The sequence below is a fragment of the Dermacentor albipictus genome, chromosome 3 (assembly GCF_038994185.2).
Source record: "Dermacentor albipictus isolate Rhodes 1998 colony chromosome 3, USDA_Dalb.pri_finalv2, whole genome shotgun sequence".
Taxonomy (NCBI): Eukaryota; Metazoa; Arthropoda; class Arachnida; order Ixodida; family Ixodidae; genus Dermacentor; species Dermacentor albipictus.
The window spans coordinates 13,892,948-13,915,313 of NC_091823.1; the positions used below are offsets into that span (position 1 = coordinate 13,892,948).

The 22,366-nt window shown below is 47.8% G+C and overlaps 1 protein-coding gene and 1 long non-coding RNA gene across 3 annotated transcripts in view; one reads left to right on the top strand and one right to left on the bottom strand.

Moving 5' to 3' along the window:
* The window catches only part of LOC139057245 (proton channel OtopLc-like), a 107,946-nt gene that overhangs the window by 32,721 nt on the left and 52,859 nt on the right, over positions 1 to 22,366 (top strand). The gene's annotated exons all lie outside the window — the stretch shown is intronic.
* LOC139057249 (uncharacterized) lies at positions 11,788 to 15,692 on the bottom strand. The gene is made up of 5 exons (XR_011512656.1): positions 15,509 to 15,692; positions 14,934 to 15,176; positions 13,167 to 13,332; positions 12,092 to 12,208; positions 11,788 to 11,915 (listed from the first exon to the last, which is right to left on the bottom strand). It is a non-coding gene; the product is annotated as an uncharacterized lncRNA (long non-coding RNA).

Consider the following 22,366-nt stretch of genomic DNA (forward strand, 5'->3'; position numbering starts at 1 on the left):
GCCCGTTCGGTGACGTCTGCTCAACAGTGCCGCCAAAAAGAACGCCATGACCTCAATCCTCCCCCTCACCCCTTCCCCGTCGACTCACTCGTGTGGCTTTGGGTCCCGCCTGTTGCTGCTCCTGGCCTTTCGTCCAAGCTCCTCCCGAAATACCACGGGCCCTACCGCGTGGTTGCACAAACATCACCAGTGAACTACGTGGTCGAACCCGTATCGCCATCTTCCGATCTGCGTCGTCGGGGGCGAGAGACTGTGCACATTGACCGGCTGAAGCAGTATTACGATCCGCCCACCTCTTCCTAGGTCGCCAGGATGGCTCCTCTTCAATTCCGGGGGTGATTGTGACGAAGACGATCGGCAGACTGAAAAGCCCCGTTGCCATCGCGTGGCACGTACCCAGTTCGTTCGCTGGCTGCGCCCGACCTGCTGGTGCTGAGTTTGTCGCTGCCGCTCTACAAGCCGAATAAACCCCCTTTACAACAGGAATAAAAGCACGCCGGAATTCAGGGGGCAAAAGCGTAAATGCTTTCTAGTTCACTCCTTTCGGTTGCGGTGAGATGAGTAAAAACGCCACCCCATTTTCGCTCGTCAATTAGTTTAATGCGCACTGCGGTAATAACAACGGGCACTTCATTCTTCTTCTTCTTCCTCTTCTTCTTCTTCTTCTTCTTATTATTATTTCTGGCGTTACGTTACTTCATGGTAGATATAAGGAAATAACATGCCTTATTTTCTGGTTCAAACTGTTTATGCAATGCAGAAAAAAGAAACAAAAAAATATTGGCTCGCCACCCGGCCCCGCAGAAGCGGGGGTGCAGCGAAGCTGTTGAAAACGACCACTATACTGCTGAGGGTGTATGCAATACTTCATTGCTTTAGAGTAATGTCAGTAATGGTAATTTTGACAGCACTTCGCCGCCGATAGAGGTGCTGCCACAACATGTAATCAAGTTGCTAGGCTGGTTCTTTTATATCCAAAAGGCTAGGGACGTCACTCCCCACTTCGAAAGCTGCCGTCGCCGCGGCAGCTTCCGCAAAAGTAATCGTTACCGGGAAACGTATGCGTGGTGCGCTACGTGCTTCGCATTGTTATCAGGAGCGTCTTATCATCAATTACGCGGTTCGGATGCTTGTTTTGTTCTTGTACTTTACTGAAAGGCATGCTGTTCTGTATGTTGTATGCGCGATTCCAAAGAATGTATGCACTGATCACTTCAATTTCCTGAATGCTTGAAGCCTCTGCCTTACGGGGGTACGAGCCACTGTTCCTGGCCCTGCACTTTCGCCGGGATCGGCCCACGTTTTTGCTAACGGACGCAGGCACGAAAAAATGCCGACCGCCGAGAGGCTAACAGTCTCGCTGTAAAAAATCCAGCGGTGCTGTCCCACTCACTGTGCATGTCACGTCCTCGGGTTTACACCGAATAATGCGATCGGTACTATACATTCCGGGGCGCCATAACGCACCGGCGCGGACCCGTTGCCTCTTGTAGCTTTGCTTAGTGTACTGAATGCAACTATGCCGCGACGTGCGTAGTGTACGCTCCTCCGTGCCGCGCGCGCGCCTTCCGCTCATCAGTCGTGCGTGGACAGGAAGGAGAGTGGCGAGGCGTGCGCATTGCGAGCTGCGTGTCACTGCGTTGCTCGTTTCAAGAATGGAAGACGACGCGGACGCCGAAGACAGCTCGCTCGGGGACGTCAAGTAAGGAACAATATACACGCGTTCCTGCAAGCTGCAGCGCTTACTCAATACACTCGCTAAGCGGCTTCAAGATTTAGGCCTGCTTTATAAGCAGCCCCCGATGCAGAGCTTACGACGGTGATCTGTACAAAGAAATCTGGACGCGCCCAGGTTGCCACATTATAAATGAGCGGTATGGAATGGAAAACTTTATAGACTCTTTTAAGGTTTTAGAGGGTCGAGGTCGAAGCCTGTTTCTATGTTTCTATATACGTAACAGGCACAGGCACCTGCTGTATTAGTTCGGCAGCTTCCCCGTTTGCTTGAATATTCTGTCGCGTGGGTGCGCGCAAGAAGTGTTCCTCCCGCCATGTACGCTGGCCGTAGTGTGCTGGTGTGATCCCAGCGCGTTTCTCTGTCTTCCCGTACATACTGATCGATGCAGCGGTGCAGCTGGCGTGGCCGCCACGTTCCGCTGGTCGTGGTCAGCGCAACCTTGGCGGCATAGCGTCATAGCGACGATATATAGCTGAGCGTTGACGACTCGTTCCGCCGAAAGGCGTACATTTGAGCATAGCAAATGAAAGAAAATTATTTACGTTGTAGACGTTTCGTTTATTCAAATTGTCAGCGCACGCGCAGGATTTCCGAACTATAGCATGAACAAAGGTATACGAATGATGGTAAATGGCCGCCTTATTGGGAGACGGGGGAGTATCTTGTCCTGTAAGCAATAACATAATCAGACTGACGAAGTCATAAGAACTGCTTTTAAACAGGGGCCCAGGAACCTTGTTCAGGATGATAATATAGTTCATTTTCTGTTGCTTTGATATAAAGTGTTGAATTTTTGTCACGCGTTATTCCTTTTACGCTGTTGCATTGCATTTTGCCCTCCGGTTTAATTAACGCACGGGACTTGCGCAGTCAGATGGCATAGGAGCACATTTGGCCCCGTACGCCCGCATTGCTGTGTTGTATAGTTTCGCGGAGCAAACGCCACCCACGCAGGTCCACGCATGTTCCAGCATGCATGCTCGCGGCGCGCGTTCGGTCCAGCACCGAGCCAGCGTGAACGAAGCCTGCGTGCTGTTCCTTGTTCATGTACTGCGACTGCCCGTTTTCTCGGTCGTTTCGCAACCACGCTCGCAGCACGCTTCGCTCGAGGCCCCGCGATAGGCGCTTATCCACAAGGCGTGAGGTGCACGCACGCGCGTCTCGTCTGCGCTGCCTGCGCGCGTAAACTGTGTGCGCGGCCCGACCGTAAAATATACGCAACGCCTAAACACTCGTGGTAATCTTTACTGTGGTCGCCCAGCGGGATCTCCGAGGAGAGCATCGGTGGCCTTTTACTGGGCGTGCTTGGCGGTGCTTTACGCACTGTCGGGCTCTGCTCCCGCAGCGGCTGCCGTCGTGCGGCTTCCGCGTGGTGTACGTCTGTGGCTTTTATTTTCCGGTCCAAGGGCCACAGCTTGCAACGATAATTTCCTCTTTTTGTTTTTTAGAGCTCGTTCGGCCTTTGTCATTGGCTCGCAGTGCGCGGCTATGATAAGTCACTGGGCGCTACGGATAGAAAAGAAACGGATAGAAACGGATAAAACTGCAGTTCGCCAAACAATTCCTGTGGGAGAACGGACCCCGCGGTCATTCATGACGTTGAAGGAGACGCAGGGGACGACAACCGGGCACACAAGAAGCGATTACGAGCGGAAAGGTTTGCGGATCAGGCCTCAAATGTCCTTCCCCAGACATGTGGCTGCTGTATTGTTTTCCTCGCATATTGTTAAGAAGGGCCAGCTGCAGTGCAAATTTTGCCAACCAGTTGCGACTGTGGCGGCAACTTTCCTGGAGCGTCGCCGCACACCTTTACCCACGGCGTGACTAAGTCGACTGTGTGTGAACAACAATACGTGCGTCCTCGACTCTCCGTCGCTGGAGCCGAGTTTGACGAAGTCGCCATTCTAACTAAACGGGCTCGGCGGACCAACTATTGTTACTGAGCCCGCGGGAACGTCTACTGACACCGCTTCCCACGCGCCGACCAAGACACCAGACAATGGGCGGCCGGCGGGCGCACTGCACTTCGGGAAATAAATGCCCCTACGGTGCCGGGTCGTCTCCCCTACGGTGCCTCGTCAACTCCCCTACGGTGCTTCGTCTCCCCTACGGTGCCTGGTCAACTCGCCTACGGTGCTTGGACGGCCGTTTCCGTCACCTGGGTATCGGGGGTGGACCGAGTGTTTAAAAACCGCCGTTGTGCGGCTGCTCAGGGCACTCTCTCTCAATCAGTCATGTTAGACTGATGTACTTTCTCAAACAGTCATGTTAGACTGATATAAATACTGCAAATAAACCCATATTCCTCGTTCTCGATGAGAAGTAGTCCTTCCCTTCATCAACGTAAGTCCTCAGCGTGGATAAGTTGGACAACGGCATGGGCCAGCTACCTTCTAATTCATGCCCGACTCCAATCTTGACAACGGATCACGAGCGATGGGATTGAACCCCCAATCATAACAATATACGTTTGCTTGTTTTGCGTGTGCCGCGGGCGACTATTTGTCGCGCCACCCCAATTCAAAGGGGATTTCATTAGAAGTCATCATCACCGTCATCATCAGCCTAGCAGTTTGCCATGGATGAGTGAAAGAGAAATGGGGGTTAACAGGGAAGTTAACCGGAAGACAAAACATTCAGTTTGTGACCGTAGCTGAAGGAGACAGAAACATGAAAAAAAGCAGCAGACGTGCTGAGATAGTTACTTTAAATCCTAATTAGCTGATGCAGGGTATAGGTGACTATTTGCGGCCGCATCGATTAAAAGGTACGCCATTATCGATCATCATCATAATTATCAGCTTGTTGTTGCGTAGCGAGAATCCAGACAAACTAATACAACATTTCTGTCATCGGCCACCGCGATCGGGGCAACACTGTGCTGAACATCGTGACGTCTAGAATTTCTCATCCTTACCTAGTTTGAATCATGGTATCCTAGAGTTGCAATAGAAGGCGTATAGTCGCTGAAAATTTTGCGGCGTACTTAAGTCGCCTGCAGTGGCGCACTCAATGCTATAGTCCTCGCGTGGGTCCTGCTGCGTAGGTTACACTACCCTCTCAAGCCTTCTTTCGTTCACGTGTATACCTCGAACAATGTCGATCGTCTGGTGGGAATCCTGTTTGTGCTGGCCCCACACTGAGCCTTGTCGGCTGAGACGGCACCGATAAGTGGGGCGCCTATCGCCGCCAGCGCACCGAGGCGGCACTCGAGGCTTCCCAGTTTAGCCCACAATGGCGCGGTTCTTCCCTGTTCTACTGCGGGCTGCCACTCGTATGGCCCGCATGTGCACCGATGTGTAATGATTACCAAAGACGGCTGCTTCTGCTGCGCAGCGTAACGTCACGAATATTCACCAGAACTTACGCGTCACTTTCCGTGCAAGCAAAACAACTACTTGGACAGACTTTAATGGCGTGAGTTTTCTTAGAAGGCAAGATCAATACACGTAGCCAAGTTTTGAAGGGCCACTTGGCAGAATTTTCGTTCGAAGCGGCGAGCAGCGAAGAAGAGCGCGCAGTGTCGACACAGCCATCTTCTCGCTTTTCTTGTGCAGTGGTTATGGGCCACAGTGTTTCTTTACATGACCCTTGTGCGTTAAAACCCCCGAAGTCAGCTCAGAGCTGAATGTTTGTCTTCTATACACGTGTCGTCTATGGCCGGCGCACGTGATTTACGATGCATGCTCAGAAAGCGTCAGTGATGGGCATCGATGTCTTCCTGCGTGACTATAGCAATCCGCTTCGCACGGCCTGTGTATAGATATCTCAGAGTTTCCACACCTTCGCACGGCAGTGATTGATAGAGGTCGCGCGAGCCACCCCCATGTTGGGGATCGAGCAGCGGCGACAGGTGGATCGACGGTAAGCGCGACCCGCTGCCCGTCGATCGCGCCACACCGAAAATGTCTTGCGATTGGTGCCGTTCGCATCTGCTCGCACGGCCAGGTCAAATAGCCGTATTCCGAGGTTCCGCTCCTGCGCCGCTGTCTAGCTTATAACCAGGCTTGCGGCTGCACTCGCGAAGCTGGGAAATCGGGAGAGGCTGACCCGAAACGGCCGCTTTTCGACCAAAGCGACCCTTGCGACCATTCTGGTCGCGCTGGTCGCTTTGGTGAGAATGCCGCCTAGATGTTGTCTATTATACGGTATAACAGCCGCTGTCAGTATAATGTATTGGAGTTTACGGAATACTGGAACACCGGATACACCCTCCACGGTGTAGCTTATATAGTGCATATATGACTTCAATTGGCGTCACCTGGTGCTAGTCTCAAAATTCGTTCCAATTGGATGTGCCTTGAAAAATCACTGGCGAAATTCATATATTGCATTATGGGCGCTAAAATAATTAGTTAGGAAGTTAGTTGATTAGTGATATTTTATTTAGTTTTTGTTATTTTTGTTTCTAGTGTAAGTAGCATCCGCCTCTTCGAGTAATAGCTCAACGAGTAGATTTGCGCTATGGTATAATTATCAGAATTCGTACTAAGTGTATATTGTAATGGTTGGGGTCGGGCAGGAAATAGATGGTAGCTGGCCCATGCCGTCGTCCAACTTATCCAGGCTGAGGACGTTGTTGAAGGGAGAGACTTGTTCTCATCGAGAACGAGGAATATGAGATTTCTTTCAAAGCGTGTTGACGGCTCGGTTATGTGACGTTCACGCTGTATGTTAAAGTGACCATGGTAAAGCTGATAGATAAATTTTAATCTGGATACCATTCTGCGATGTTCGAGTTTTGTCACCTTTGCTTTATCGCGAAGAAATGATACGCTCAAGAAGCGCGAATAGTTAGAATAGATGAACCTCAAGGCCATGTTCTGAACCCTTTCTATTTCTTTAATTAAATATTGCTGATACGGGCTCCAGATTAGGTCCGCATATTCTAATTTTGGCCTAATGAGAGCTTTGTATGCTGTTAACTTTACAGCAGGTGACGCATGATGTAGTTTTAGTTTTAAAAATACCAACTTTTTCAGTGCGTTACTGCAAACATTATCTACATGGGGTTCCCAACTCAAATTACTTGTGAGTGTAACGCCCAAATACTTCACCTGGCTAGTTTTTTTTAATATAAGCATTTTTAATGGTGTAAGCAAATTGTAAAGGTTCTTTTTTGTTACTAAATGTCATGCTTGCTGTTTTCGAAGTATTGAGTTTCAAGCCCCATTTATCACACCATGCACTGATTGAATGCAATGCATAATTTAGGCTGACTTGATCAGCGTGTTGATTTATGCGGGAATAAAGGACACAATCGTCCGCAAACAGTCGGATCTTTACAGGAGGTTGCACTGAAAAATAGATATCGTTGATATAGACCAGAAACAACAATGGACCGAGCACCGACCCTTGTGGTACTCCTGAGTGTACATCTAGTGTGTCAGAGACGCAGTCGTTAACAGCCACGTATTGTTTCCTTGAAGCTAAGTAACATGCCATCCAGCGAACAATGTTGTCTTCAATACCAATAGCATGCAGTTAAGTTACTAAATCATCATGTGGAACAACGTCGAACGCTTTTGAAAAGTCTAAAAACACTGCGTCAATCTGACCCTTCATATTTAGGGAATTTACGAAATCATCGGTTATCTCGGCTAGCTGGGTTGCAGTGGACAGACCTGACCTAAAGCCATGTTGATTGTCATGAAGCACTTGGTTATTTTCTAGACGCATCATAATCGCCTTAAATATAATATGTTCTAACATGTTACAAATTGTGGATGTTAGGGAAACTGGTCTGTAGTTGTTTAATTCTAATGGTGATCCAGTCTTGCATATAACCAATATTATTCTCTTCCGTGCGGTGCGTGTAGCATATGGCCAGATGACTTTTGCCTCAGACCGACCGCAGTGCTTTTCCTGAAGTAAGATCCCCTCCCTTTCACCTCAGTATAGGCGGGCAGTTCTGCTGCTTCGATCCTGCGTGCCGCATAGCGCAGCCTCGAGACCCCCAACCTTACGGCCACACTGCGCACTTGCCGGTACTTTGTTCGCGGTGTTACGACTCGTTGCACCACCACGTCTGTGCGCTGCAACCGGGTCAGAAAGTGAGCAAACCGTATACGCAAACAGAGAAGCCACCGATAGAAGGCCCCGCCGACGCGTGTGAGCCTGCTGCTGCAAGGGCGCCCAATGTCTGTCACGTCACGCGTGTTATCGGACAAGCGGTCGCATTACCGCGGCAGTTGTCGGCGCTGTTTACCTATGTCGCGCACGCGGTATCGTCGTCCATATACGGTGGCGAAGGCGCGGCTCTCGAAGGAAGCCGCCGCCAATCGCGTCCATAATCTGCATAGCTGGCATCCTGAGCGTTGCCGAGATAAGAGATCGTCTTCGAGACTCGGGCTCTCAATTGACGGGGCTGGATTAAGGCGGTCAGAAGCGACTCCTCTTCGAGAATTTCACCTTGTGTTTGGCAAAGCAAGCGTCTGCGAGTGATTATCATCTGCCTTTTCAACAACTTTGTGTACGCTTTGATCGTCACCAAAATTAGTTTATTTAATCACGCATCAATCTCACGATGTAGTACTTTATTTACCGTTAATTAACGGAATTTGTGGTCTTGCACTGGCGGTGCAGTTTGTTGCGCGTGGTATAGCCAGTGTAACACTTTATTTTTATTCGTAAAAGAGCTAGAAAGAGAGATCGATTCATAGTTTGTTCGGTTTTCCGTGCAATCAGTCAGTTATGGCTTATATATTCTGATCGCGAAAACGTTGTGCGAGGATGTTGAAGAGTGCGGTGTAAAGTGGGAAAGCTCCGGAAAAGTTCTGCCATCAGCTACGATAGTTTTTGAGCGCGCCACGCGTTGTACCGTCCACTTCTTGCATGATCGTTTCTGCTCATTCCTTTACCTGTACAGATGTAGATTTCCCAATATTCCCGAGCAGATATGCTGAGTGTTTTTTTCTTATATTATTATTTATTGATTAATGCAATCCTGTCGATGCAGATAAATTTTTATTGCATTTTAGATGCAAGCGGTGCGTATCATCGCCATTGTCATCATGCCTACTGCTGGAAGAAACTCAGTGACCCTTGCTTCAGCCGACCCTACGGTGCCTGCAAGTTTCCTAATCTCATCGCGCCATCAAATCTCCTGCCGTTGTTAACTACGTTTGTCTTCCATTAGCACGCATTCTGTAACATGCCAGCCGGTTATCTTCTCTGCGCATTACATGACATCTGGTTACATTACATTACATGGTTATCTCCTCTGCGCCTAACTCTCCTCGTAACATCAACTAATGTCATCTTCCTGAGTTTCTTCTCTGATTCGTGTATTTACTCGCTGGTAATTCGAGTTCGTGAACGCAGAATTGACAAAGCGTATAGCGTGTCACGGTGCATTTGACGACAGACGCAGCTCTGACTAACCTTGTCGTCTTCACTAGTGCCGCTTTTAGCGCTGTTCGATTTACTTGAAGATGTATACCATGCAACCAGCTAATTAAGTGCAGTACACTCCTGCATATATTCGAACTTTCCCGCGCGATGATTTCGTTCGCCGCTCACTCAATACCCGCGGGTATATGTGCACAGTGGTGAAGGTCAATGCCCTGGGCAGTAGCCTCGGCGTTCACGCCGCAGTGGCGCCGTTGCCGCTTCCGTGTCGATCGTGTCGAGAGCGGTCTCGTCGAATGTGTGTATTTTCCCAAGCCGTCGCTTTTCGACACGTAAAACGGCGTTCGTACTGAGCGACCGCGCGAACTCGAGGATATACTTGGACGCGGCTGGTGCGCGCGCGTTTACTGCAGTGCTGGCCTCTGTTTTTGCGAAGTCAACCGTTCACAGCCGTCGCGCGTGCGTGCGTGTTTGAATGTGTACGTAACCCCGCGGCCCCATCTTCCTGGCCCCTGCCCCGCGGGCCCCCTTTGCGGGAGCTCCCATTTTGCCTTTTTCAGGCGCCGTGGGCACGGTTTGGTGCAAGACGCACGACTTGGGATCTGTTCCGCGTGCCCGCAGTTTTTTTCTTTTTTCTTATGCGCAGTTTTGGCTACCTGGCTGTTGCTCTATAATATGAACCCATCACCACAACATCCAGGTGGGAAGGTTATACGGTCAACGGAATTATAGAACGTGATGCAGGTTGACCTTTCGCTGGTTTCTTAACCAGGACCTCACGAGGTGCGGAGTGTGACTGCTGCAGCCAAGGATCGAAACCGCGACCTCGTCCTCAGCGGCAAAACTACTGATGCGCGTTCCGAGGCGAAACAACTCCTGATGGTGCGGAACCCACGCAAAACATATATTCCTGCAGTGCATAACTGCTGGAGCGTTGACGAAGACGAGATGACTTGCCGAAATGTCGCCGCTACGGACTGAGGCCGCACCTTTGTTCAGCTTCAAATATTTCCTTGCTGGGACGTCGAATGCGGCTCTGGCGTCCTTGACACGCGTGACCGAGTTCGTTCATGGCGAAGAACGCGCGTCTCACCTCGTGCGTATGCTCTCAAATAGCCGGTGCGCGTCAGCTGCAGCAGAGACGCCATATAACTCCCGGAGAGTTATGGCCTTACCCGCTGCACGGGAGTCCCCGCGGCTGCGCTCCGGCGCACGTGGAGCCGAACCCTCTTCCCCGAAAGCAATCGCCTTTGAAGCTCCCCGACCGGGCGAACACGGCGCCAATCTACCGTTTCCGGCGGGGAGAACCCGCATGCGCTGTGTCTCGTTGCTTTCGTGCAGCACCGTCCCTGGTTGGGATGGCTCATCCCTTCAGATTAGGCACGGCTTCTTGCACCGTTCGTCGCTTCGTACTCTCATAAGATTTGCTCGCACTAAGAGGGGCGCGACATCGTATTCACGGAGGTGCTTTTCTACTTCTTGTCGAGTAATCTATAAGCATCGCTCAGGCTGAAACGTTGCTGCTTAATGTGCGCAGCTTAAGACGCGGGAGTGGGTGGTCCTCGGCTACTGCCTCGGGCAATGCTGCACTGAACTCCTGTCGTAGTGTCCAGCTCTGCCGGCCCTCGCTGGCCAGTAGCTCGCTATCGCACGAACTGTCGTCCAGATGTTTCGACGATGCGGGGCGTTTTGGCCGGGGTTCGCGTCGCGACCTCTCTCGGTGGCACTCTTCGCGAGGGCGCGTCTAAAAGTCTCGTTAGCTCATCTGAGTATGTACACTGTAAAAAATTGTCCGTTGTTTTTACGGGAATTCGACCGTCAGTTTTGGCTGCCAACTTGTTCCCGTAAAAATTACGGATCTCAGTTATTCTTAGTCACGGGCCTTGCTCGTGAAATTCACACCTTTCCAGTAAAAATAACGCAGACCCGTAATTTTTTTTTACGGGTACCGCCAGTAAATTTTACAGTTCCTGCTGAAAATCACTCGTCAGTTGTTTTACTTTGCTATTAAATACCACCGTTACGGCATCAATTCCGCCGGCGAAAATGAAGCTAGACGCTGCACAACTGCATCTTTAATTTCAGTATTGAACATACTGTCCCTTAAAAACAATATATTCGCATGCTGTACTTTTAATCGCTTGTTTGACGCGGTCTGACTGTTCCAAATCTGAAAGTTCTAGTCACGGTAGTCGGGATGCGGAACTCTCCCCTTCCTGCAACAAGATATATCGCACTTACTGACTGAAGCTGAAATAGGCTGCAACACAACTAAGCACCAATGCAGTGCAAATACCGCATCAGAGAAAATATGCAATATACTGAGACAGCTGCCAGTAATTTGCAGGTAATTAGGGGCACCATACTCCTGGCCACTATTTTGTAGCGATGCCTTATTCTTTGCTATTCTTATAATCCACCACAAATGGCTGTCTGATATTATTGATAATGAGGGCACACCCTCGCTCTGACCAATGGCCAAGCACAAAAATACAGAATCAGAAAAGGCATCGCTACAAAATATCAGCCCTGTCAACGGATCAAATACAAATAAAGTAAGCGAGGAGCTTAACTTATTGTAATGGCCAGCTCACGTTTTGAAGCACCACTGATACAGAATGAAAACTTTACACTGGGAAACATCCAGTGATGTTTTATAATGAACAACAAATATTTCAAAATACTTTATTGCACTTCACGTAGCTTTAAAATTATTTCTTGTGTAGATAACTTGGTGAAAGGGAACCATTACTGTAGTTCGCATTGTAAGGTTCTGGGCTGCTTGGCAGACGAAAAAGTATCCCTGCGTGTGGTCAACTAGTCCATGCTGTGGGGCAAAGTAAAAAAAATGACTCAGTGGGCTTCCAAATGCTATAAAGAGGTGCTTACACAGAATGTGAGTGCTCTTGAAAAGAGTGGTTTGCATTTTATGAAAGGTAGAATGACTTATAACATATTTTCAAAGCACAAAACAGAGAAGGCAGGTATATGAGGCAGACTTACCTGGACATTCCATTCACACTCAGTGATGCGCTGCACCAAGGCAAGAACATTCTTGCTGACCGCCACATTTCCTTTTTTGCCCTTCCGTCCACGGTCTGGGTTTATGCCGAAAATGCCCTAAATGCCGCCCCCCCCCCCCCATTAAAGAGAAGGCAGGCAAAATTGCAATAAAGTCTATATATAACGGCAATAAAGAAATGATTCGGATAATCTGGAATATTTTTAATGCCACAGCTCACGCTGATTTCAAGCATGACATACAAATAATACATTTTTTTTGTTTTAAAGAGCACCAGCCTACGAAAGGATTCAAAGTTGGACAAGTTGTTTTATGAGAAAGTTGAATAGGAAACAGCGCAAAAAAAATCTAGTAACCGACAACGCCTGCTGTGTACTTCTCGTCTTGTCCCCGATTTTCGTGCACCGTTTCTCCACCTAACACCCAGGAGAGGTGACTTTTGACTTTTATCATACAGGTGCATCTGGTGTAAGGTGCACGTGGGAGGTCTGACTGACTTTTATGACTGACTTTCATCATAGAAAAAAGCCACAGATGGGTTTTGCTTTTAGATGCAACAAATCTCTAAAGTGCTTTTATTCTTTAATGTGAACACATTTTACCTATGGATATTTTAGACCTGCTTATTACCTTGGGGGCTTGCAAACTGAATATAAATCTCGCTGCTATAAATATGGGAGCAGCTTGACCTTCCAAATAACTCCAATAATTGATGGTAGCTCGCAGCAGGAACCGGAGCGCATTACTTTTGTGTAATTTGAAACTTAGGCCTCAACATTTTTCAGCTTTACAGACGTGTACTATGAAGCTGAAAAAAGTGGACTAAGCTTCAAATCGTCCAGTGTTATTTTTGATTACACAGAAGCAATGTCTGCTGGTTCGTGCTGCCAACGACCGTCAATTTCTTTTATAAAACTAGGACACTGAATTTACAATATCCACAGCACTGTTAAAGGTGCTTGTATACAGTTTCGTTCTTTTAAGGCCAGTATAATATATGCTATTAATGCGCATGATATAAAACAAATACAAGTATAAACAGAAAATCAAATATACCTTTGTATGAATTCGAGTGTGCATGACGCCTTCTCTGCATAACAAATGTGGAAGCAGCAGTAAGCTGCAAACAGCATGCGGAATGCTTGCTTGAACATCTTTGCTGCTGCCACAACATGGCCATCAACAAGCAATAGGTACTCTTCAGGCATCCAGATGTCATCACCTAAACAAAATGAAAAGAGTACTTGTCACTTTTACATGATAGAACTGTTCTTTACCAGTCGTATGCAGAGTATATGCATTCCAAAAGTTACGTTCTAGGGCACTTTCTAATTTTCACTGAGTGTTGTGTGCCACTTGTTCCTAAACCAGCAGGTCTTTAGTTTTCTTTAAACCACAAAATAGTGTTGCAGGAAAGAAACTATAAATGGCTTTTGAAAACTATTTTGGGCAAAGTTATCAAGAGTATTTAAATAAAGAGAAGTGAAACTATAGGCATCCTCGAGCAAAAAGAGCGTCTACCATATGCATACCCATTCAAAGACATAAATTTGCGACAAATCTGACCCAATTTTTTTAATACTTGACTATGACTCATTTGCATACAGTTAGCGGTTTACAAGCCGTTGCTATACAGTTACTTGTGAAGACTGCTGGCACATAAAAATGCAGATACTCGCTCTCTGGCAGCATACTGAATAACAGAAAGCAACCCGAAAATGAACTGAATATTAAGGATATGTCCATGTAGTTGGCAGACTGCGTAACCCATGGAACTGCTAAATACAATATGTGGAAGAACATTAAAACTGCAATTCAGCAACAAAAATTTTGCATAGAGCAAAAAAAAAAAACAGGCTCAGTGATCAAATGTATGCTCTTTCACTTGTTTTCAGTCAAATTAACTATATAGCATGCTCATACTTCCCTACTTGGTGCACACGAAGATCACTGTTTAAAGGGAATAATAACACATATTGGCTGCATTTTGTTGCTGAACTGTCCTGAGAAAACCGAGTACTAAATATTAATTTTCGCTGTTGTGTAGTAAGCTCTGTCGTTAACATAAAGAGACACTAACATACTGTCAGCATAGGATATTCACAGGAAGTCATTAGTTATATTTTTCATCACAGGTTTCACGGCTTATGTGGAAATTATAGAAATGGTCCCAGTGAATATTTATTGTAAGTCAATATTTGTAAAATTCAAGAGAGAGAGCATGCGGTTTAAAACACTTGCCTTGAAATATCGGCTTCAAGTATACCAACATTCCATATTGGTTTGTAAACCCTTGTATATGGAGGTCTCAGTTGTAGAACCATATGCAGTGCTGATGTACTTGGCATCAACATTTCCAGCCTAATATTTCGAACTAGGTGCTTGCGTTAGATATTTCCAAAAATGCGCCAGTCTAAAACAATAACTAGTCCTAATTTTCCGATCACTATACTTCGTATAAAACAGAGAACAAAAGTTACATACTTTAGTTTATTACACCGTCTTAACGTTCATTTCGCATTATATTGACTTCTTTTCTCAATAACTAGACTGTGAACACCAAATTTTATTGGTCTGCCGTTCCGTAAATAAAAGAGGCCTGTACAACGGTGAAATCATCACTACGGCCTGCTTTCTGTAGCATGGCAGTGTAATAGGTCAGCCCATAACTGCAAGTGCCTCATGTAATTCGTTAAGGTATATCATCAAAACACTCGGGGCTATACGGCTGCTACATTATAACTTCTTTGTCCAATAAATATTGAAGCTTTTTGGCACCATCTATAGCCAACGAAATGCCAAATATACGTTGAATGCACGTACCTGTTGCGATTATGCAGGGAGAAAGCGGTGTGTCCTCAAATCAAATCAACCTGTCTTACAATGAGACATGGCTGCAAATGCGTCGCACACAGTCAGTGGCATACGAGGACACCACAGAGAGAACGTCCAGAGTTCTTGCGGTGACGGGCGGAGAAGAGAAACATAGTTGAGGAAGCCGCAACGTGAACCACCTCGACTTCCCCAATGGCGCTGCAACGCCCGCTTCCGCCGCCGCGCCGCGATCTGCGAACAAGGCCACAACGCTCACAACAAAGGCGGCAGCGGGCTCACGAAAGCATGCAAAAGTGACGAAGAGCACTGCATCACGTGTAGTGCTCAGACTGGATAGCGAACAATTTGCAACAGCACTACCACGTGCGCAAGTCAATGAATGTGCCAAACCCGTTTAAATCAAAAGCGGGAGAAAGCAAACATGGCTAAGCCGAAGAGTGGTGCGGAAGCGTTCCGCAGGCGACACCGCAGACTTGGCAAGCTCAACCGCTAGCTCAACACTCAAACAAGATCGCATACGCTTCGCAGAACACCACTGACCCGTGCATAATGACTCGACCTACCTGCACTTACAAGGCGACCAACCGTTCTTCTTTGTGTGCACTTGTACGATTTCCACTTGGCTCCAAAGCCGCGGCGTCGGGACGGCCGAAGTTGCTGTAGCGTGCGTCTTGCCTTCTACAGCGCGCGCTAATGCCTTTGCGCATGCGCGTTTCGCGTGCCGCGAACGGCCGGCGCGCCAATGAGCATCCGCGCAGCTCGTCCTTCTTCTCTCTAAACTCCTCTCTCTTCGTCCCTCTCCAGGCTCTCGAAGCTTTTTAACAGTGGCGGCACTGCTATCTAATTTACGGTATAGATTTGGCAAATTTTACGGCATATCTGCCGTAAAAAAAACGCATTTTTTTACAGTGTAGGGTAGGTGGAGGAAAGGAGGCGTCAGGGAGTCGAGAAGCCATGGAATGTTCCCGGCGATCGAGTTGGCCGTAACGGGATACGGGCCATCGGTTCCCTCCCTTCGTGTTTTCCCAAGGACTCTTCTTCGTCCGGGAGCGATGGGCCGAAACGTCGCCGTGCTGGCGCCAGAACTCGGCACCCTGTCCCCGCTGTTTGCTCCGTTGAGCATCTCGGGAGAGCGATGTACTCGTGTACTGTCGACTTGACCTGTTGGCAATTTATTGGAAAGAAGCGAGCTGTTTCGGCACGACCGACGTCAATGTATAAGTGCGGAGTCGACGTTGTGCAGGCTTACAGAAGGAAATTTTTTTCTGCTTTATCCTAATTAGCTTCATGTTTGGTATTGCCGATTTATCCGAACGTTCGACCACATCTCCCATTTGCGAATGCAGTATGGTAGTTAACCTGCTGCAGTGCTGTTCAGCTAATAAGCACGCGCTAAAGCCGCAAGAACTCTTCCTTCCTTTTTATAGTTTTTTATATTAGCACTATAAAGTACCGGAAGTTATTAGGTCTCTTGTAATCAAAGTAAAGTTAGTTCTGTCTTTGTTTTGGTGCGATAGGCGTCGCCGCAACAAGCGTCCGGGCCACATGAGCAAAGTTTTTTGACGGCTTGTGCAGTGACTCCTGTTGTGGCTCGAGGTGGCGTTTGGGCCAGGAATCCACCTGGCAGAGGGACGAGTACGTGCTAGTAGGAATGAAGGAAAAAGGGATAAAACGCGGAAATTGTCCGCCGTTCCGCTGTGACTTAGCGGGGCAGCTCGGAGCGGAGCGTGCTGTAAAGACGCTCAACTAAAACACTCTTGTGTCTCGGCGAACCACAATCGTCGAATCGGTCGCGAAATCTCGCCCATGCCGACGGATCGTTCCGCTGGTCTTCGCCCCCGTATATGGAGCAAGCGCGTAGCAATCTGGCCTTCGACGTTGGCCCCCTTTCGTCAATTAGTTCATCTTGTCAGGGTCAGGTTAAGGTAGAGTGATCTGCGCGGTAGTTGTGCGTTGAAGCGAGCTCCTTTGCTTGCGCGTCACAGTCTATTTCGGACCCGGCGTCGTCTGGGCGCGCGCTGATGACAGGACTGCCTCGTGGGTTAACGTCTAAGTAATGCTCATCGCCGTAACTTCCGACCAAACTCTGGTCCAGCGCGGAGCGTCCTTCGAAGTTGATCCTTAATTATGCTAGCTTTACGATCACTTTGTCCTTTGTTATGCGCTTCCGACAGCGGTGTATTTGATGCCACGGCTTATTGTGTAGCCGTAACGAAGAGAAATCAACTCGACGCTGTGTCGGCGGTGACTTGTATACACGCGCTGTATCGCAGCGGGCAGTGCGTGCGGTCGAACCTTAGTTTATGCGAGGGCCGTTGCACGCCTTTCCCAGGGCATTGCGGTTGCAGAAGCTTGGCAAAGTGCTCGTGATTACCAGACGGCCTCCTTGATCGCCAAGCTAATGGCCCATGGGAGGAACATCCCTTCCAAGGTCGGCGCGGCGGGCCGTTCAGTGCGCTCGAGGGCACGAGAGAGAGAGAGAGAGAGAGAGATATGTCTTAAGGGAAAGGGGGTTGTGGCGGGTGGCATCACGAGGGCACGAAGTCGTCGTTTAAGTGCGGCCTGCACAGCCCCGGAAGTATCAGCGACGGAGCGCTCGATATTGACCCTTCGAGAACCACCGGCAAGCAACAGCCCTATAAAGGTCTACATGAGAGACAAAATGTGCACGCTCTTTAGGATGAGCGTCAAGGGAAGTAAATCCGACGCGGATAATCAGGGACGTATCGTCGGCGCCACCCCCCATACGAGTTTTTGATACTGCATCACGGCTTAACGTATAGAGGCGTAAAGATGGAATAGACGGGACATATTATCCTATAGGCTGCGTAAAGTTTTCTGAGCTCTAATGCGTGATTACCGGTGACGCGCCGTATCATAGGCGAGCTGACCGAGACTATGCGGGATTATGCGACAACTCGGCAGGAGCCCATAGACATATCGCGCTTAACAGCCTGAGCCTTTTGATGTAATGTTGCGTCAATAGTCAGCTTTAGCGAAGCATACTTTGTCTGCACCATAGCCTTGCTCCGTCACCTCAATTTCAATTTGCAAGCATTTATTTCTCGCCTTGAAAGGAAATAAGAATTGAAATAGAACGTACACACCGCCATACATTCATATCTTTTAGAGCGCTGGATCAGAGTAAATAAAGACGGAACATGGCTGCTGGGACCGGTGTTGCCTCTGCGTGTCTTGCGCGTCCACAGAGAGCCTTACTTTATAATATGCGTATTGCCGTTTACAGAATACTGAAACACCGGATACGTGGACGGCGGTGCAGCGCTGCTAGCGCCAACTCGTGGCAATTGCTTCAACCACAACGCTTTGGAAACATCTTTGTGTTGTTTCCTCGTTCTCGTAAAAAGGAAACGAAGAAATCCACTATACGGAAGTTATTATTGCCGTCGGTGTCGTTGCACTACTAGCTAAGTAGAACATGGGCATGCTATTATAGTTATGCCTGGTCCATTTGGTAAGTAAGAAGTTCCCAATGACATTTATCTCAGGGCAGGTATGTTAGGTGCTGCAGGAAAAAAATGTGTATAGACACTTTACAGCACTATACCAATGGGCGCCGCCATATTTGCTAACATGACAGCGCCCGCCATTCAGAGCCTTCTGATCGGCGCTTGTTCACTTGTTTACAATAGCCACGATGGCCGCAGGCACGTGCTCAGCCGTGCAGCCGGTATTTCGGCCACCACGGTGAGTAGTGAGTGCGTATACGCTACACGTAGCATAGGTATATTCGATAGTTTTAAATTAGGAGACGCAAGCGGCTTGCTTACGCAAAAACAAGGAACCACGGTACTGAGCATGCGCAGAACACTACGTATAGGGGTCTCTACGTACGCAAGCCGCTTGCGTCCCCTTATCTGAAACTCTCTAATAACTCAATGCGACACAGGGTTGTGACCAAAATTGCAGAGACAGTGTAAGTATACCGTTCATGTATCCATTTTGTCTGCGCTGCAGTGTTATCGTGCAAGCTTGCCGGTTGAAGGCGACGAATGTAGCAGCCTGGTGCTTGCTTTTATGCCTTTTAAACTGCAGCCTTTACAGCAGTGGACTTGTAAGGCTGCTACGGTCGTGCGCCTGTCGTTAAATGTATGTGCAAACAATTTCGTGCGGGAACAGGCGTGTGCGCGCGCAGAAAAAGCCTCTTCGCGACCTGCTTCGACCACGCTGGTTGGTTCCGACCGCACAGTTCTTGTCGCCAGCGCTGATTACACAATTTCGGAATGGTGTTATCATTACTTACAGCGTAGATTAAAATATGTTGGCGTAAGCGTGGACAAAAAAATAGTACAAGTAGCTTTAGCGATTGCTCTGCTGCTGTTTAGTTCAACGGCGCAGAGACAGCTCGCGGCGCCCGCCTATTATTCTATGTTTGACTTCGCTGGAAAGCGTTTGCGTGGAGAGGACGTATAGCGTTGACTTGCATGCTTATCGAAGTTCAATATCTCGAGATATTTTGTGCCAGCGGTGGCTGCAGCGATATGTTTCTGCTGCAGGTGGTGTGAGCCTGAACGTCGTTGCCGACAATCGGCTGTCGGTCGTTGCCGGCAATTTACTATCCAGCGCTGTCGGTAGAGCTTGTTGCGCACACCTTGCGGAGAGGTGTGCATAAGGAGTGGTCGTAAATGTGGTCACCCTATGTGCAGCTAAAACTCGCACACAGTCGGTGTCTTACAAGTAGCAGTTCTTGCAGTTCACGGCAGGACACGTTTTCTATGCCCAGTTCATCGCACATTTTTTTTATTTCTAAATAAAATATATAGATTTGTTAATAGGAAATACAGAGAGGTCGACCTGAGCTGGTGCGCTGTAGTCTGCTTCTCTTCACTGGGGTAGAGGGAGTGAAGATACTGGGATGAGTGGTGATAAGAGAAGTGCAAGTGTGTACGGTGGCCCTAGAGCTGCTCGTCTATAGTTGTGTCATGCAGAAACTTCTGAATAGAGAGAGAGAGAGAGCAAATAAAGAGAGCAAATAAAGGAAAGGTAGGGAGGTTAACCGGGACTGAGCCCGGTTGGCTACCCTACATTGGGGAAAAGGAAAACGAGACGGAAAGATTAAACCCAGTTGAAAAACACAACAGGAAATTTTAAGAGTCTGTCGTATTTTGGGACGTTGTTTCTGTAGTTCTGTTGCCTGTAGTTCTGTTGCCTGTAGTTCTGTTGCCTGTAGTTCTGTTGCCTGTAGTTCTGTTGCCTGTAGTTCTGTTGTCTGTAGTTCTGTTGTCTGTAGTGTGACGTCCTGTAGTAGAAAGTTGTGTAGTTCTTGATCAATATTTAATTAAAAATTGACAGAGACGTCCGTAAGGTTATGTAAATTTGTTAGTACAAAAAAGAAAAACATAAAAGTAAAAAAAAAATTTAAAAAAAAAACGTCTTCGCCTAGGATTCGAACATGCGACCTCACGATTCCGAGCCCGGCATCTTACCACTGCACCACCCCTGACATGCTTTTCGAGTGTACGTTTTGGCCATGTGAACAGTACGACGAGCCGATGCGCTGATGTTTACATTTGCATTTTGAGAGCCAAGATCCGCTATCACTCCACCGCGTCAAGTGCCGCATCTCTAGAAGAGCAAGAGTGTTCGTACCATCGACAGGTACATCTTGCAGTGCTAGAACATCGATTTTGATGTACGATATCCTTATCAAATAAGAAATTCAGAAATAGACAACGTTGACTTTTAGTGTTATTACTGCTAGTTTCGATAGTTGTCTCTCGTTCTTTACACTTTTGAGCGCGCATATAATTCGTGTGTTCAATGCAAAATAGCTACATGAACATTCGTGGATGAGAGTTCTTTCTGACAGCATACTGGCTTCTCACGGCAGCACTGTACCAGATTAATGAGACCCGAGCGAGACAGCTTTTCACGCAACTTTGCGGAACAACCCAAATCTTCTTTTCCGCTTCGCATAAGCTTGTGAAATATTCCTGGGAAATTACCTAATGTGTCAGTGTAACAGCACATGTAAGTCCACAGGCCTGTGTGCCACATCTTACCAAAAAAAAACGGATACGCAGCCATTCCCGCGGATGGTATGATTTTGATCAGCGGCCGATTTTGAGGAGGCCGGTAGGTAAGGTACCGGTAGGGCGTTGCTGGTGCCGCGTCGTCACGGTACAATTATAACTATTCGCCACGTCGACTTTATTACCGGTGTCGGTGTCATCAGCATTGCCGGCTTCAGAGAAGCGCGATTGAATACCGCGCAAGAGAAAAGTACAGTGTACACCACCGATGCGAAACTTACATACAATTTTAAAGGGCCGTGACGGAAAGCGCTTCTGCTGCGACTTCGGAACTCTTGGCCGTCGCGACCGAATGTTTCTGCTGCGACGTCAGAATTGGTGCCGTAACGTCGGAGTCGCTGTCAGGATATAAAGCTGTTGTTCCGACTTCAGAACTCGTGTTGTCGCGACAGAATGCTTCTGTTGCGAAATCAGAATTTCTGTCGTAATGTCAGAAATGTCTCCCAATTGAGAAATGTCAACAACTTCTGTCGTACAACAGAATTTCTGTAGTTGCGACAGGAATTCCTTTTGTCTTTTTCAACCGGGCACTACAGAAGCTTGTCGCATCACACAATTTCAGTGCACTTCTGTTGTCATCATTGGGTACATGTTGCGGCGATAGGTTTCCGTTGTGGAACAGTTCTCTGTAGTACAACAGAAGTTTGTCCATTACTTCAGGAACACTTCTGTTATGACAACTGGGGGCCTGTTGCAATGATAGGCTTCTGTCGTACAACAACATTTTTCTGTAGTACAACAGAAGTTGGTCGCATTACTTCAGGAACACTTCTGTTGTGACAATTGGGGGCCTGTTGCCACAATAGGTTTCTGTAGTATTTCAACAGCTCTCTGTAGCACTACAGAAGCTGATGAACCGATAGTGGCTGAATCGGTTAGCGTGGATGGCTCGCACTACAGAAGTTTTTCGGGTTACTTCAGGAACATTTCTGTTGGGACAACAGGGTGCCTGTAGTGATGACAATTTTTTCTGTAGTACTACAAAAATCTGTTGTAGAGCTTCAGCTTTCTGTTGTAACAACAGACATACGACAGACTGTACTTCTATAGTAGCAACAACAAATGTCTGTTGTACATCAGAAAAGTCTGTCGTTCCATCAGGAATCTGTAGTTACTACAGAAAAATCCTGTTGTACAACAGAAATTTCTGTAGTACTACAAAAATCTGTTGTAGAGCTTCAGCTTTCTGTTGTAACAACAGACATACGACAGACTGTACTTCTGTAGTAGCAACGACAAATGTCTGTTGTACATCAGAAAAGTCTGTCGCTCCATCAGGAATCTGTAGTTACTACAGAAAAATCCTGTTGTACAACAGAAATTTCTGTAGTACTGAACACAACCTCTGTTGTCATTTTCAACTGGGAA